We start from the raw sequence: 14,185 nt of genomic DNA, 5'->3' as shown, positions 1-14,185 counted from the left end.
GACTGTGCCGTGCGCCTGTGCCTTCTTTGCGCCTGGCATTGCTTAGACCCACCCGCTGATGCCGCCGCTAGATGGCCTGGGCCCCTGGGCCTTCGGCCCGCCAAATCCAGCCTGCGCTCCAGCTGATTGCGCCCTTCACCCTCTGCCCGCCCACCCCCGCTGCCTGGGCCTGGCCATTCCGGTACGCAGCCACATGGAATCACTGTGGGGGGAGGCTGCCAGCATTGGCCCACCATCTTTGGCCCACATGTAATCACTGGGGAGCCGCCATCTTGGCCCCACCATCTGTAACCCCTCCTACCTCATGGCCTCACTGGAGGCCTCGCCATCTTTAATCCCTCCCAGTTTCCACTCCTAACCAATCCTAGGAGTCGCCAGCCATTTAAAAAAAAACTTTTCGCAGCCATCTTCAGGCCAGATCTCCACAGCAGCCTCTCTCAGCGGTAAGCTTCCTCTTAAGGGAGTAAGTGGGTTCCGCCTAACTCGGAGGATTCTCACTGACTGCTGTAAAACCCGGTATACCGGTATCCTCCAGTTCTCCAATCGTTCCAGAAAGATTAAGAGGTGTAAAAGAGAAAAGAGACGTCTTCTCTCTGGCACACCTGATCTGTATTACCGAACTAGGCAGGGCCCTGGGACGCTGGGGATACCTGCCTTTGTTCTTGCCCACTTACAAGTCATGGGGGGAAGTCAGCCATCAAAGATTGAGATTGACTCTCAGTCTCCTCTGGGCCGTGTGTTGGCTAATCTCCAGGCTCTGGGATTCTCCGGGGAACTGTCCCCTGAAAGGCTCGTGTCTCTCTGCACTAAGGTCTGGCCGACATATGATCTAACCAATAATTTTCGATGGCCTGCCATGGGCACGCTAGATCCTAGGACGCTGATGGCTCTCAGTGAATTTTGCACGCGGTCAGCAAAATGGTGTGACCTCGAGTATGTACAGCCCTTCTGGCGGCTGCATTTTCTGTTTTCTCCCTCTACCGGATCTACTGCTGCCCGTGGCATGCTGGTTGGGGAGTCCCGCCAGCCACAGCCGCCATCTTGGACACCACGTGGCAACTCACAGGCGCCACCTGGTGGCCCTTCTGGGTCACAGGCTTACAATTCTGCGGAACCACAGCCGAAATCTTGCGATGAAACGTGGGGGCCGGGGTCTGACCCAGCTGGGTTACAAGCCCCATCTTCCTCTCTCCTGGCCCCACTTTGCGAAGTGGCTGGGGCAGAAGGGGTGGTCCGGGTCCATGTCCCTTTTTCCCTTCCATACCTCACTCAACTGGAAAAGAGACTGGGGTCCTTTTCTACCAATCCTTCTGGTTTTATCAAGGAATTCCAACATATTGTGCAGGCATATGATTTAACTTGGCGGGATTTGCATGTCATTCTAACCTCTTCTCTAACTCCAGACAAACGTGATCGGATCCTGAAAGCAGCCAGAGAGAGAGAGCTGACCAGGCTCATTTAACAGATCCAGGGCTTCCTATTGGTACAGCACAGTTCCATCTGAGGAGCCCCACTGGAATTATAATGTAAAGGAGGGAATAGAAATAAGAAATTATATGATACAATGTCTTTTTGATGGTATGCGAGATGCCTCCCATAAGGCGGTTAATTATGATAAGCTTAGGGAAATCACCCAGGGTCCAAATGAAAACCCAGCAGTTTTTCTTAACCGGTTGCGAGAGGCCCTTACACGCTATACCTGTTTAGATCCATCCTCTGAGGCAGGCTCGATCATATTGGCCACCCATTTCATTGGGCAAGCGGCTCCTGACATAAGAAAAAAGCTAAAGAAAGCTGAGGATGGCCCGCAGACTCCTGTTCGAGATTTGATGAACATGGCATTTAAAGTCTTTAATTCCAGAGAGGAACAGGCCGAAGTGGAGCGTACCCTCCATCTTCGTCAGATGGCGGACTTACAGTCCCAGGCCCTGATAGCAGCCCTGAGGCCGGAGGAGGAAGGGCAGCTTTCTGGGTGGCAAGCGCCACCCAGGAGAGGACGACAGTAAAGACAACCACCTCCAGGAGCCTGTTTCAGGTGTGGAGTAAATGGCCATTGGAAAGGCGAGTGTCCTTTAAAAAGCGGTGGACCTCAGGTATCTCACTACAGGGGGTCTACCCTTCTTGACAAGGACCCGCTGCTGGCCCTATTTGGTTTGACCAAGGACTGACAGCTCCTGGAATCCCTCGTCCTCCTTCCTCCATCTTCCTTGCTGGCCCAGGGTAACTACAGGTACAGGGTAAGCCAGTTTCCTCTTTAGTGGCCTGCTCGATCTTTCAGGCCTTAGTTTCCTTCTCAAATCTCGGTCCAGGGTGATGACGGCAAGGACAAATTCTCTTGCACGGTGTTGGGATCCACTAAACTTTGTTTCTCTCGACATAACTCTCTTTGATGTTTATATTTTAGCAGGTCCACTTGTTTACATACTATGGTGCTCTCCCTCCTCGGATGCCAAATTGCCTAAGTATTAAACTTCTAAAATGGGTAACTGATGCTCCTAATGCAGTAACAGGTGTTTATTTGACCAGACAAATCCATACCCACTCAATGCTGAAAAGAGTGGTGTGGGGTCTTCTTCGGGAGTTGCTGCTATTAATAACTCTGATCTAATGAAAAACTGCTAAAGGGGCGGTATACGTTCTCCTCAGGAAAATGCTGCTATTTAAGTTAGTAGATCTAGTGAGTGCCTTGTATGTAAAAGGGCTTCTGCCCAGCCTGGGTTCCACTCTCACAATTTTCTTTTTCTTTAATAGCACCTTGCCTGTTAGTCTCCTCAAAGCAAACCAGTCACTGAGCTCTCCAGGGTAACCTCCAACTCTCGCTGTGACCACACCCACCTGCTCCCTTCCAGCGGCTCAGATTCCGATTTCTCCCGACCTGGGGCCCTGACTGACTGACTGACGGCGCCCCTTCCCAGCAGGAAGTCGCTAGAAGAACAAAACATCACCCATCTTCACCCCTTAGTCAAAAAGGTCGGAGTGAAAGGTTAGAGCTGCCCCAACCCCCAAAAAGGGGCAGGGCCAGAAGCTAAGAGGTGGAGCCCGGTGATTCCGGGAGGGGACCATGCCTCCCGGTCAGGAAGAAGAGAGTTCAGAGGGGAGCCCGACAGAGAGACAGAGGGACGCACTCCCCCCCCACCAGCCCCCGCGGCCACGCGGGGGCTGGAGGCCAATCTCCCATGAATAAAGACATCTGTAATAACGATTATGGATCTCCGCGTGTCTCTATGCGACTGGGGGACACGCCAATGACCTTTCAGCCCCTAAATTCCATCCCAGTACAGCAAAATAATTAATTAGTTAATTAATTAAACAGGACTAGCCAGAAATGGTGGTACATATCTGTTATCTGAGTACTTGGGAGGCTGAGACAGAAAAACAACAGGTTCAAGGCCAGCCTCAGCAACTTAGTAAGATATTGTTTCAAAAGTCCCGGCGCCCTTAACAATTTTTAAGTGTAAATATTGGTGACATTAAATTCCCTTCAGCTTGCCGGGCGTGGTGGTGCAGCTTGTAATCCCCGCGCTTGGGAGGCGGAGACAGGAGGATCGCGCAGGTTCGAAGCCGACTGTGCTGGCTTAAGAGACCCTGTTTCCAAATAAAAAAGTATAAAAATAGGACTGGGAGTGTAGCCCAGAGGTAGAAGGGCTTCCAGGAACCCCAGTACCACACAAAAAAAATAAAAATAAATTCCCTTCAGCTCATAAAAACTGTCACTCATTACCCATTAGACAATTACATCTCAAACAATAACTCCTCTATCTCCCTACCCACCCAGGCTCATTTGCCCCTGGCAACAGAGTCTACAATTTTATGCCTCTATGAATTTAATTGCTCATAGCGGCTTTTTTTTTTTCTTCTGGGGATTGAACCCCAGGGCATACTGCCTCTGAGCTACACCCCCCTCCAAGCCCTTTTTGTTTAAACAGGGTCTCACTAAGTTAGGAAGGGCCTCATGAGGTCGCTGAGGCTGGCTGAGAACCTGCAATCCTCCTGTCTCAACCTCCCAAGTATTGAGATTACAGGCATGAACCACCGCCCTGGCTGTGATTGGCTTATTTCACTTAGCATAGTTTCTTCAAGGTTCATTCATGTTCTAATATCCACCAAAATATTTTTTGGGGGTTGGTTGGTTGAACCAAGGGGCATTCTACTTCTGAGCTACACCCCTAGCCATTTTTATTTTTTATTTTTAAACAGGGTCTCACTAAGGCCGGGCGTGGTGGCGCACGCTTGTAATCCCCACGCTTGGGAGGCGGAGACAGGTGGATCGAGCAGGTTGGAAGACAGCCGTGCTGGCTTAAGAGACCCTGTTTCCAAAAAAAAAGTATAAAATAGGTCTGGGAGTGTAGCCCGGAGGTAGAAGGGTTTCCAGGAACCCCAGTACAAAAAAAAACAAAACAAAACAAAACAAAATAAAACCAGGGTCTCACTAAGTTGCTCAGGGTCTCACTAAATTGAGTCATGCTAAGGCTGTCCTCGAACCTGCAATCCTCCTGTCTCAGCCTCCCAGGTACTAGGATTGCAGATGTACGCCACCATGCCTGCCTTCCTTTCTTTTAAAGGCCAGAAAATTTTGTTTATGCTTTCATTCATTTATGGACATTTACTTTGCTCCCATCTTTTTGTGAAAAGTAGTAGATGAACATGAGTATGTGATTTTTTTTGTTTGTTTGTTTTTGGTACTGAAGATGGAACCCAGGGGCATTCTACCTCCAAACTACACCTCCAGTCCTATTTTTTTGTGTGTGTGTGGGTCTGGGGATGGAACCCAGGGGATTCAACCAACGAGCTACACCCCTGCCCTATTTTGTATACTTCATTTTGTTTTTTTGTTTGTTTATTTTGTTTTCTTTTTTCTTTTTTTCTTTTTCTTTTTTTTTTTTTTGATGGTACTGGGGTTCCTGTAAACCCTTCTAACCTCCAGACTACACTCCCAGACCTATTTTATACTTTTTTTTTTTTTTTTTTTTGGTGGTAGTGGGGTTCCTGGAAGCCCTTCTACCTCCGGGATACACTCCCATGGACTACACTCCCAGACCTATTCTATATATTTTTTATTTGGAAACAGGGTCTCTTAAACCAGGGAGGCTGGCTCCGAACCAGCGTGATCCTCCTGTCTCTGCCTCCCAAGCACCGGGATTACAAGTGTGCGCCACCACGCCCAGCTATTTTATACTTTTTTATTTGGAAACAGGGTCTCTTAAACCAGCAAGGCTGGCTTCGAACCTGTGCGATCCTCCTGTCTCTACCTCCCAAGCGCGGGGATTACAAGCGTGCGCCACCATACCCGGCACTGTATACTTTATTTTGAAACAGGGTCTCGCTAAATTGAGGAGGGCCTCACTAAGTAGCTAAGGCTGCCTGTGAACCATGATCCTCTGGTCTCAGCCTCCTCCCAAATGCTGGGGTTACAAGTGTGCACCACCACACCAGCTATTTTTATTCTTTATTTTGAAACAGAGTCCCACTGAGTTGCAGAGGGTTTCACTAAGTAGCTGAGGCTGGCCACGAACCCAGATCCTTCTGTCTCAGCCTCCCAAATGCTGGGATTACAAGCATGTGCCACCAAGCCCAGCATTATTGGTCTTTTATATGTTTTTTATTTTTTGTTTTTTGTTTTTTTGGTGGTACTGTGTTTCCTGGAAACCCTTCTACTTCCGGGCTACACTCCCAGACCTATTTTATATTTTTATTTGGAAACAGGGTCTCTGAAACCAGCGGCTGACTTTGAACCTGCGCGATCCTCCTTTCTCTGCCTCCTAAGCGCAGGGATTACAAGCGTGCACACCACGCCCAGCGATATGGTTTTTTAAATAAAGAGTCATCACAGGGCTGGGGGTGTTTCTCAGTGGTAAAACATAGGTGTGAAACCCTGGGTTCAATCCCAGCAGAAGGAGGAGGAGGAGGAGGAGGAGGAGGAGGAGGAGGAGGAGGAGGAGGCCCAGTGGGTAGGTGAACAAATGATACATGGATAGGTGATAGATGGATAAAGAAGTCGGTGGTGTGGTTGGGGGATGGATAAATGGGTAAAAGAAGGGTGAATAATAGCCGGGCGTGGTGCCACACACTTGTAATCCTCATGCTTGGGAGGCGGAGACAGGAGGATTGCACAGGTTCAAAGCCAGCCATGCTGGCTTAAGAGACCCTGTTTCCGAAAATAAAAAATATAAAATAGGTCTGGGAGTATAGCCCGGAGGTAGTCAGGCTTCCAGGAACCCCAGTACCACCAAAAAAAAAAAAAAAAAAAAAAAAAAAAAGAAGGGTGAATAAATACCCCAAAGCATTTTGAACTAAACATCAGGGCAGCTGTTCCTTAACTTGGCACAACACTCCCCACCTACCTGGCACACCAGGCACCTGAGGATGGTGTGTGGCAACAGTGATCCCATTGCACCAACGGCAGTGGCCTTGAAGTCAAAGAAGTTTCAACAGACTTATGAAGATGAGTAACGCTGTGCTAGCTCATTGTGGACCAGAATTCAAGGTGGTGCTGACTAGGTCCAATGGGGCTTTCCAGAATGGTATTCCTGGGGAAGAAGAAAGTAATTCAAGTTGGGTGAAACCACATTCAATATCAAATGTGGAATGGCTATTCGTCAAAACAGCAGAAACAGGACTGATGAAAATCCAGGGACCCGAGCCCCAGAAGATGATGCCAGTGAATGGGTCTAAATGCTAAAGAAACAAATATAGGCGAAGAGAGCTGAGAGAGGACATTTTGAGGGTAGCGAGCTCTGCTTTCAATTGGACCACAGAATTTATTCACCCAGAGTCTCTCCATTCAGTCTCTCCCCAGCCAGGCATGGAGGCATATGGCGCACACCTGTACAGAATCCCAGTACTTGAAAGGCTGAAATAAGAGGATCATAGGTTCAAAGACAGCCTCGGCAGCTTAGCAAGACTCTCTGCAACCTAGATAGACCCTTTTCAAAACCAAATATATATATATTAAGGTTTAGGGTGTAGCTCAGAAGCAAAATGCCTCTGGTTAAATCCCCTATACCACACACACACAAAAAACAATAGAACAAAAATGTAAAGTTAGTTTATATAAAAGGAAATATAAAACCAGGTGTGGTGGCACACACTTGTAATCCCAGTACTTGGGAGGCTGAGACAGGAGGATCACAGGTTTGAAGCCAGCCTCAGCTACTTAGTGAGCCCCTCTGTAACTTGATGAGACCCTGTTTCAAAATAAAGAATTAAAAACAGGTCTGGGGGTATAGCTCAGAGGTATAATGCCCCTGGGTTCAGTCCCTAGTTCCGAAATAATAAATAAATAAATAAATAAATAAATAAATAAATAAATACAAATGTCACACAGCATAGTAAAAGTTATCAAATGTCTCTTTAATAAGATAAATGCAAATTAAAACCATAATGAGATACTATTTTTTACCCAACTGAAAAAACTATAAAGTTGATAATACATTATATTGGGAGAATTATGTGCTCTCCCTCATTGTTGGTGAGGACACAAACTGGTAACATTTCTACCCGTAATTCAAAAGTATTTATCAAGCTGGGCATGGTGGTGCACGCTTGTAATCCCAGCATTTGGGAGGATGAGACTGGAGGATCCCGGTTCGCAGACAGCCTCAGCTACTTAGGTCCTCCACAACTCAGTGAGACCCTGTTTCAAAATTAAGAATTAAAAACTGGGGAGGGGGTGTAGCTCGGAGGTCAAATGCCTCTCGGTTCCATCCCTAGACCCACACACACACAAAAAAAAGTATCAACAATTATATCAAGAGCCGGGTGTGGTGGCACATGATTGTAATTCTAGTACTTGGGAGGCTGAGACAGAAGGAACGCAGGCTCATGGCCAGCCTCAGCTACTTAGGCCCTCTGAAACCTAGTGAAACCCTGTTTCAAAATAAAGACTAAAGCCGGGCGTGGTGGCGCACACTAGTAATCCCCACACTTGGGAGGCGGAGACAGGAGAATCGCACAGGTTCGAAGCCAGCCTCGCTGGCTTAAGACACCCTGTTTCCAAATTTAAAAAGTATAAAAATAGGTCTGGGAGTGTAGCCCAGAGGTAGAAGGGTTTGCAGGAACCCCAGTACCACCAAGATAAATAAATAAATAAATAAATAAATAAATAAATAAATAAATACGTACTAAAAAAATAGGGTTGAGGTTGTAGCTCAGAGGTAAAATGTTGCTCGGTTCCATCACCAGTACCACCAAAAAAAAAAAAAAAAAAATCAAAAGAATGAAAATATAAGCCTCATAAAGGGAGAAAATATTTGCAAAAGTCTGATAAATGAATGTACTATACCAAGAGCTTTAAAATTCAACAAAAAAAATTAATAAGCCAGGCATGGTACTTGGGGATCTGAGACAGGAGAATGGCAGGTTTGAGTGCCTCAGCTACTGAGCAAGACCTTCCACAGCTTATTGAGACCCTGTTTCCAAAACCAAACAAATATGGCTGGGGTGTAGCTTGAAGGTAGAGTGATCCTGGGTTCGATCCGCAGTATCACACACACAAAAAGGGGTTCCAATTACATGACATTCTGACATTCTACAGAAGGTATGCTACGAGGAGCCAGTTAAGAGGTGTATAGTTGTCCAGGATTCGTAGCCATGAGGACGGGATGGGCAGGTGGAGCAGAGAGGATTTCCCGGGCAGGAGACAGTCCTGAAGGAGGCCATAGAGGTGGATAAGATCATTGTGCGCTTGTCAGGGCCCACAGAACACACAGCACCAAAAGTGAGGCTCAGGTGAGCCATGGTCTTTCACAGACGTGAGGCGTCAGCACGGGATTATCAATGATAACAATGTCCGCTCTGGCATGGGCTGTGCAGTGGGTGTGTCGGGGTCAGGGTATAAGGGAACTCTCTGTACTTTCAAATCCATTTTGATAGGAACCTAAAATCACTCTTAAAAAAAAGACCAGTTTATAAATTATACTTGCACGTACCTTTGACCATATATTTTACTCCTAAGGATTTGTGCTATAAATAGACTCGTATAAGAATAAAGTGAGTTATTCAAATGTATTTATTGCAGCAATGTTCATAATTGAAAAAGACTAGGACCAATATGAATGCCCGTCCATAAAGAACTGGTTAAATATATTATGGTACTCGCCGGGTGTGGCGGCGCACGCTTGTGATCCCCGCGCTTGGGAGGCGGAGACAGGAGGATCGCGCAGGTTCGAAGCCAGCTGCGCTGGCTTAAGAGACCCTGTTTCCAAATAAAAAATATATAAAATAGGTCTGGGAATGTAGCCCGGAGGTAGAAAGGTTTCCAGGAACCCCAGTACCACCAAAATAGATGATAGATAGATAGATGATAGGTAAGTAGATAGATAGATAGATAGATAGATAGATAATTATGGCATATCAATTTAATGGGATAATATTTTATAGCTTTAATTTTATTCTTAATTATTTATTCATTTATTTTGGTACTGAGGGTTAAATTCAGCAACATTCTATTTCTGAGCTACAGACCCCCTGTCCTATTTTATTTTTTATTTTGAAACAGGGTTTCACTAAGTCTCTGAGACTAGCCACACACCTGTGACCCTTCTGTCTCATCTTCCCAAGCACGGGGATCACAGGCGCAAACCACCATGCCTGGCTCCGTTGCTCTTTTTATTTTAAAGAAAGGTTTTTGTATCGCGACAGATTGATCTCAAAGATATTTTGTTAGGTTCAAAAAGCAAAGAATATCACTTCTCAGCCTTTTGGCTAAGACCAAGCGTAAGAAGCAATATACGCAAAACAACATGCAGTGTGCTGTTATTAGTGTAAGATATCAGGGGTGGGAGGAGAATACAGGTATACATTTGCTTAGATATACATGGGTGGAGTACTGAGGACTGAACCTTACAGGCATTCTACCACTGAGTTACACCCTAGTCCTATTTTATTTTTTATTTTGAAACAAGATCTCACTAAATTGCTGATACCAGCCTTGAACCTGTGATCCTCCCGTCTCAGCCTCCCAAGTACTGGAAGATACGTGCCACCACGCCCGGCTTATATATACTCTTCTAAAGCTCTTGATAAGCCTGGCGTGGTGGCGCACGCTTGTGATCCCAGCATTCGGGAGGCCGAGACCGGAGGATCGCGGTTCACGGACAGCCTCAGCTACTTAGTGAGGCCCTCTGCAACTCAGTGAGACCCGGTTTCAAAATAAAGAATAAAAAATAGGGCAGAGGTTGGATCTCGGAGGTTGAATGCCCCTGGGTTCCATCCCCAAACCCGCAAAAAAAAAAAAATAAAAATAAAAATAAAAAAATAAATAAAGCTTTGATATACATGAAACTGACTAAATTACCTTCAGACCGAAAATGTAGATGACTGTGAGGCCTTCTCCACACACACTCTTACAAATCATATGAATATGTATTTACCAGATCAGTAGATGGCAGGAGAGAAAAGGGAGAGAGGGGAAGAGGAAGTGAAGGAGAGCGACCGCCACCACGGGGCCAACAAGTATCCAAGCAGAAAGGCCTCCGCGACCGGTGCAGCTCCAGGATGCAGCCTGTAACTTCACAGCCCGGACTGCGTGTGCGCACAAGCCCGTCATTTCCAGGAGCTTTAGGTAGCAAGACACAAAGATAAAGGAGCAAACCGTCTACTGAGGGCAGAAGCTGTGGCTCATCGGTAAGAGACGGAGACTAAGAAAAAGGACGAGCCATGGGCAAAGCCGTCCAGAGACTTGGTGGGAGAGTTAGGACTAAATTCCAGACCTGGAGGTTCCTGTTTGGTTTTATTTCTTAACCTGGGTTTAAAGAAAAGCAAGGGAAACTGGGCATTGTAGTACACACCTATGAACTTGGAACTTGGGAGGCTGAGAAAGGAAGATCATAGGTTCGAGGCCAGAAAGACTCTGTTTTAAATTTTAAGAAATAAAATAGGGCTGGGGGTATAGCTCAGAGGTAGAACGCCCTGGGTTCAATCCCCAGTAACACACACACACACACACACACACACACACACACACACACACACACACCACCTGAACAGTGAAGTTCTTCAGTGCAAAGTGTACTCCAAAGTCATTGTTCCATGTGAAGGAGCTGTGATCTCCTGGAGCAAAGGCCTCTTTAAACTGCCACTGCTGTTCCCACTGTAATCAGCTCCTCGGCCTTGACGCGAGGGCTGCTTGAACATTACCGAGCACAAGAAGCTGCCGGTGAGCAGCCTTGCGGGCTAGTCCTCCAGTGCTTGAATGAGGTGTGTGTCCGTTTGGATTGCCACAAACTCCAAGCATAATATAATACTCTTCACACTGAAAAGGGTTAAGAGTTTGGCATGGTGGTGCAGGCCTGCCATCTCAGCACTTGGGAGGCTGAGACGGGAGGGTTGCATGTTGGACGCCAGCCTCAGCAACTTAGCAAGGCCTTGTTTCAAATTAAAAAAAAAAAAAATTTAAAAAGGTCTGGATAGCCGGGTGTGGTGGCGCATGCTTATAATCCCAGCATTTGGGAGGCTGAGATTGGAGGATCGGGGTTCACAGGAAGCCTCAGCTACTTAGTGAGGCCCTCTGCAACCTAGTGAGACCCTGTTTAAAAAAAAAAAATAGGGCAGGGGGTGTAGCTCGGAGGTCGAATGCCCCTGAGTTCCATCTCCAGACATGCAAAAAAAAAAAAAAAAAGGAGGGGGCTGGATATAGCTCAGAAGTAGAATGCCCCAGGTTCAATCCCAGCACACACACACACACACACACACACACACACACACAACACAACACATACACGGAAAAGAACTATCGTGGATCAATCATTTGCTCACTAATTGAACACTTAAGTGCTTGTAAAACAGTTTCCTTTTGTCCTCATGACACCTGTGACGTAGCTGTCCCAGATCACAGATGAGGAGACAGATTAAATGCCCCACCCATCACAGGCCGACCTCGAGCTGGGTCCAGCTACTTAGTGAGGCCCTTTGCAACTCAGTGAGACTGCGTTTCAAAATAAAGAAAAAATAGGGCTGGGGGTGTAGATCGGAGGCAGAATGCCCCTGGGTTCCATCCCCAGTAGCTGCAAAATACATATATATATATATATTTTTTGTGTGTGTATATCTACACACACACACACAAAATAAAATAGGGCTGAAGGTGTAGCTCAGAGGTAGAATGTCCTGGGTTCAATTTTGAGCACACACACACAGAAAATAAGGTACACAGTTCAGGTGACAGCATACAAACCTATTAAAAAAAAAAGGGCCGGGGGTATAGCTCGGAGATAGAATGCTCCTGGGTTCCATCCCCAGTCCTGAAAAAAAAAAAAAAAAAAAAAAAAAGTTGAAGAGGAGCAGGATATTAATATTGCCGTTCGGGTCCCCTATACATATGTAACAGTCATCGCAGCTTCTCAGCCACCTCCCCAAGGAGCCCAGGGCTGAAGTCTCACCAAAGCCAGCTCCTCGCTCCTGAGGAAGGCAACTGGCTACATCTCCAGGTCTGCTCATCTCAGCTACAACTCACTTGGCTTCTTTTGAAGACCTGAAAATTAAAGAGTAGTTTAAACATGAACCCTGGAAAGGCCACTAGAGACGAGAGCTCAGCGAGGCATGGAGTCCTGGAATCCCAGTACTTGAGAGGAGACTGAGACAGGAGGGTCACAGGTTTGAGGCCAGCCTCAGCAACTTAGTGAGACGTGGCTTCGAAATACAAAATAAAATAGGGCTGGGATGTAGCTCAGAGGTAGAATCTCCCTGGATTCAATCCCCAGTACAATAAATAAATAAATAAATAAATAAATAAATAAATAAAATACATACATGTATATGGCTGGCCATACCTATTTCACAAATGTATTATAATGATTAATGACATAACATATAGTGTATGCTTAGCATAATGCTCGATACGTAATTAGTGTCCAGTCAATAAGGCAACGCTACTACTACTACTGATTAACACAGCTCATATCTCACGCCCAGAATCCGGAAGAATGCTTGCGTACAGAAACAAATAATAGTAGGGTCATGACTCTGAAAACGCAGAGACAAGAAGGAGGCACCCCAGGGATCAGCCAACTTCCCTCCCCACACGGGGATGAGCACCAGACAGCAAGCTGCCACGCGGTACCCCGGAGCTTCCAGAAATGGCATCAAATGGGGGGTGCACCATGGAAGGCAGGAGGCCAGAGAGCTCCCCAGAAGAGTAGTGTGAGCAGACGTTGGAAATACCAGGGGTGGGTGCCAGGGGTGGTGGTGCACACCTGCATGTAACCCCAGGACTTGGGAGGCTGAGACAGGAGGATCACAGGTTCGAGGTCAGTCTCAGTAACTTAGCGAGACTCGGTTTCAAAGTAAAAAAATGAAATAAACAAAGCTGGGAGAGTATCTCGGAGGCACAACACTCCCAGTTTCAATCCCTAGTGCCAACATACAACTTTAAAAAGACCAGTGGTAACAGCGTAGGGGAAGAGGCAAACTAGAACAGCCAGAAGGCACAGCAAAGCCACGGTTGGAGCACCACTGCACCCTGCAAACAGTGGGCGCTCAGTACATGTTTGGCAACTGAGAGGCAGCTGGGGCAGAGGGCAGCGCCATAGCCGTGCTGTGTGACCGGGAGTAAACCCCACAGAGTCCTCCGTGCTCCCTGAGGTTGGCCCCGTGCCACGGTTCAGAGACACAGACGGTTAACGCTGGGTCTGCAGGGGCTGTCCTCCGTGGCTCCAGCTCAGTCGGGGAGGGCATGTTTTTACCTGCTTGATTCAGGAAGAGCTTTGCTTACTGAGGCAGCGCCACCCTCTCTGGGTCACACCTGTCTCTGAAGCAAGAAGCACCTATCGACTTAAGAGCCCCGTCACACCCTCGTCCTGGGAAATCCAGAGACTTGACTTCCTGTTCACAGCTTGGGGGACAGCAGGGCAGCCCAGAGACTCCAGGGAGCTGCCTGGCCTCCGTTTCTATCCACAGAACACCCGGAGTAGAACAGGAATAGTCACTGAATTCAGAGAAAAGAATAAATAATATCAGTGAGTCTAATTTTTTTTCAGAGCCGGGCATGGTGGGGCACGCTTGTAATCCCAGCCTTTGGGAGGCTGAGACAGGAGGATCGCGGTTCACAGACAGCCGCAGCTACTTAGCGAGGCCCTCTGCAACTCAGTGAGACCCGGTTTCAAAAAAAAAAAAAAAAAAAAAAAGAATAAGAAATAGGGCAGGGGGTGTAGCTCGGAGGTCGAATGCCTCTGGGTTCCATTTCCAGACC

The sequence above is a fragment of the Muscardinus avellanarius genome, assembly GCF_963383645.1.
Source record: "Muscardinus avellanarius genome assembly, chromosome: 21".
Lineage (NCBI taxonomy): Eukaryota > Metazoa > Chordata > Mammalia > Rodentia > Gliridae > Muscardinus > Muscardinus avellanarius.
The sequence above is the reverse complement of the archived record's forward strand: the minus strand, read 5'-3'. Positions refer to the sequence as shown.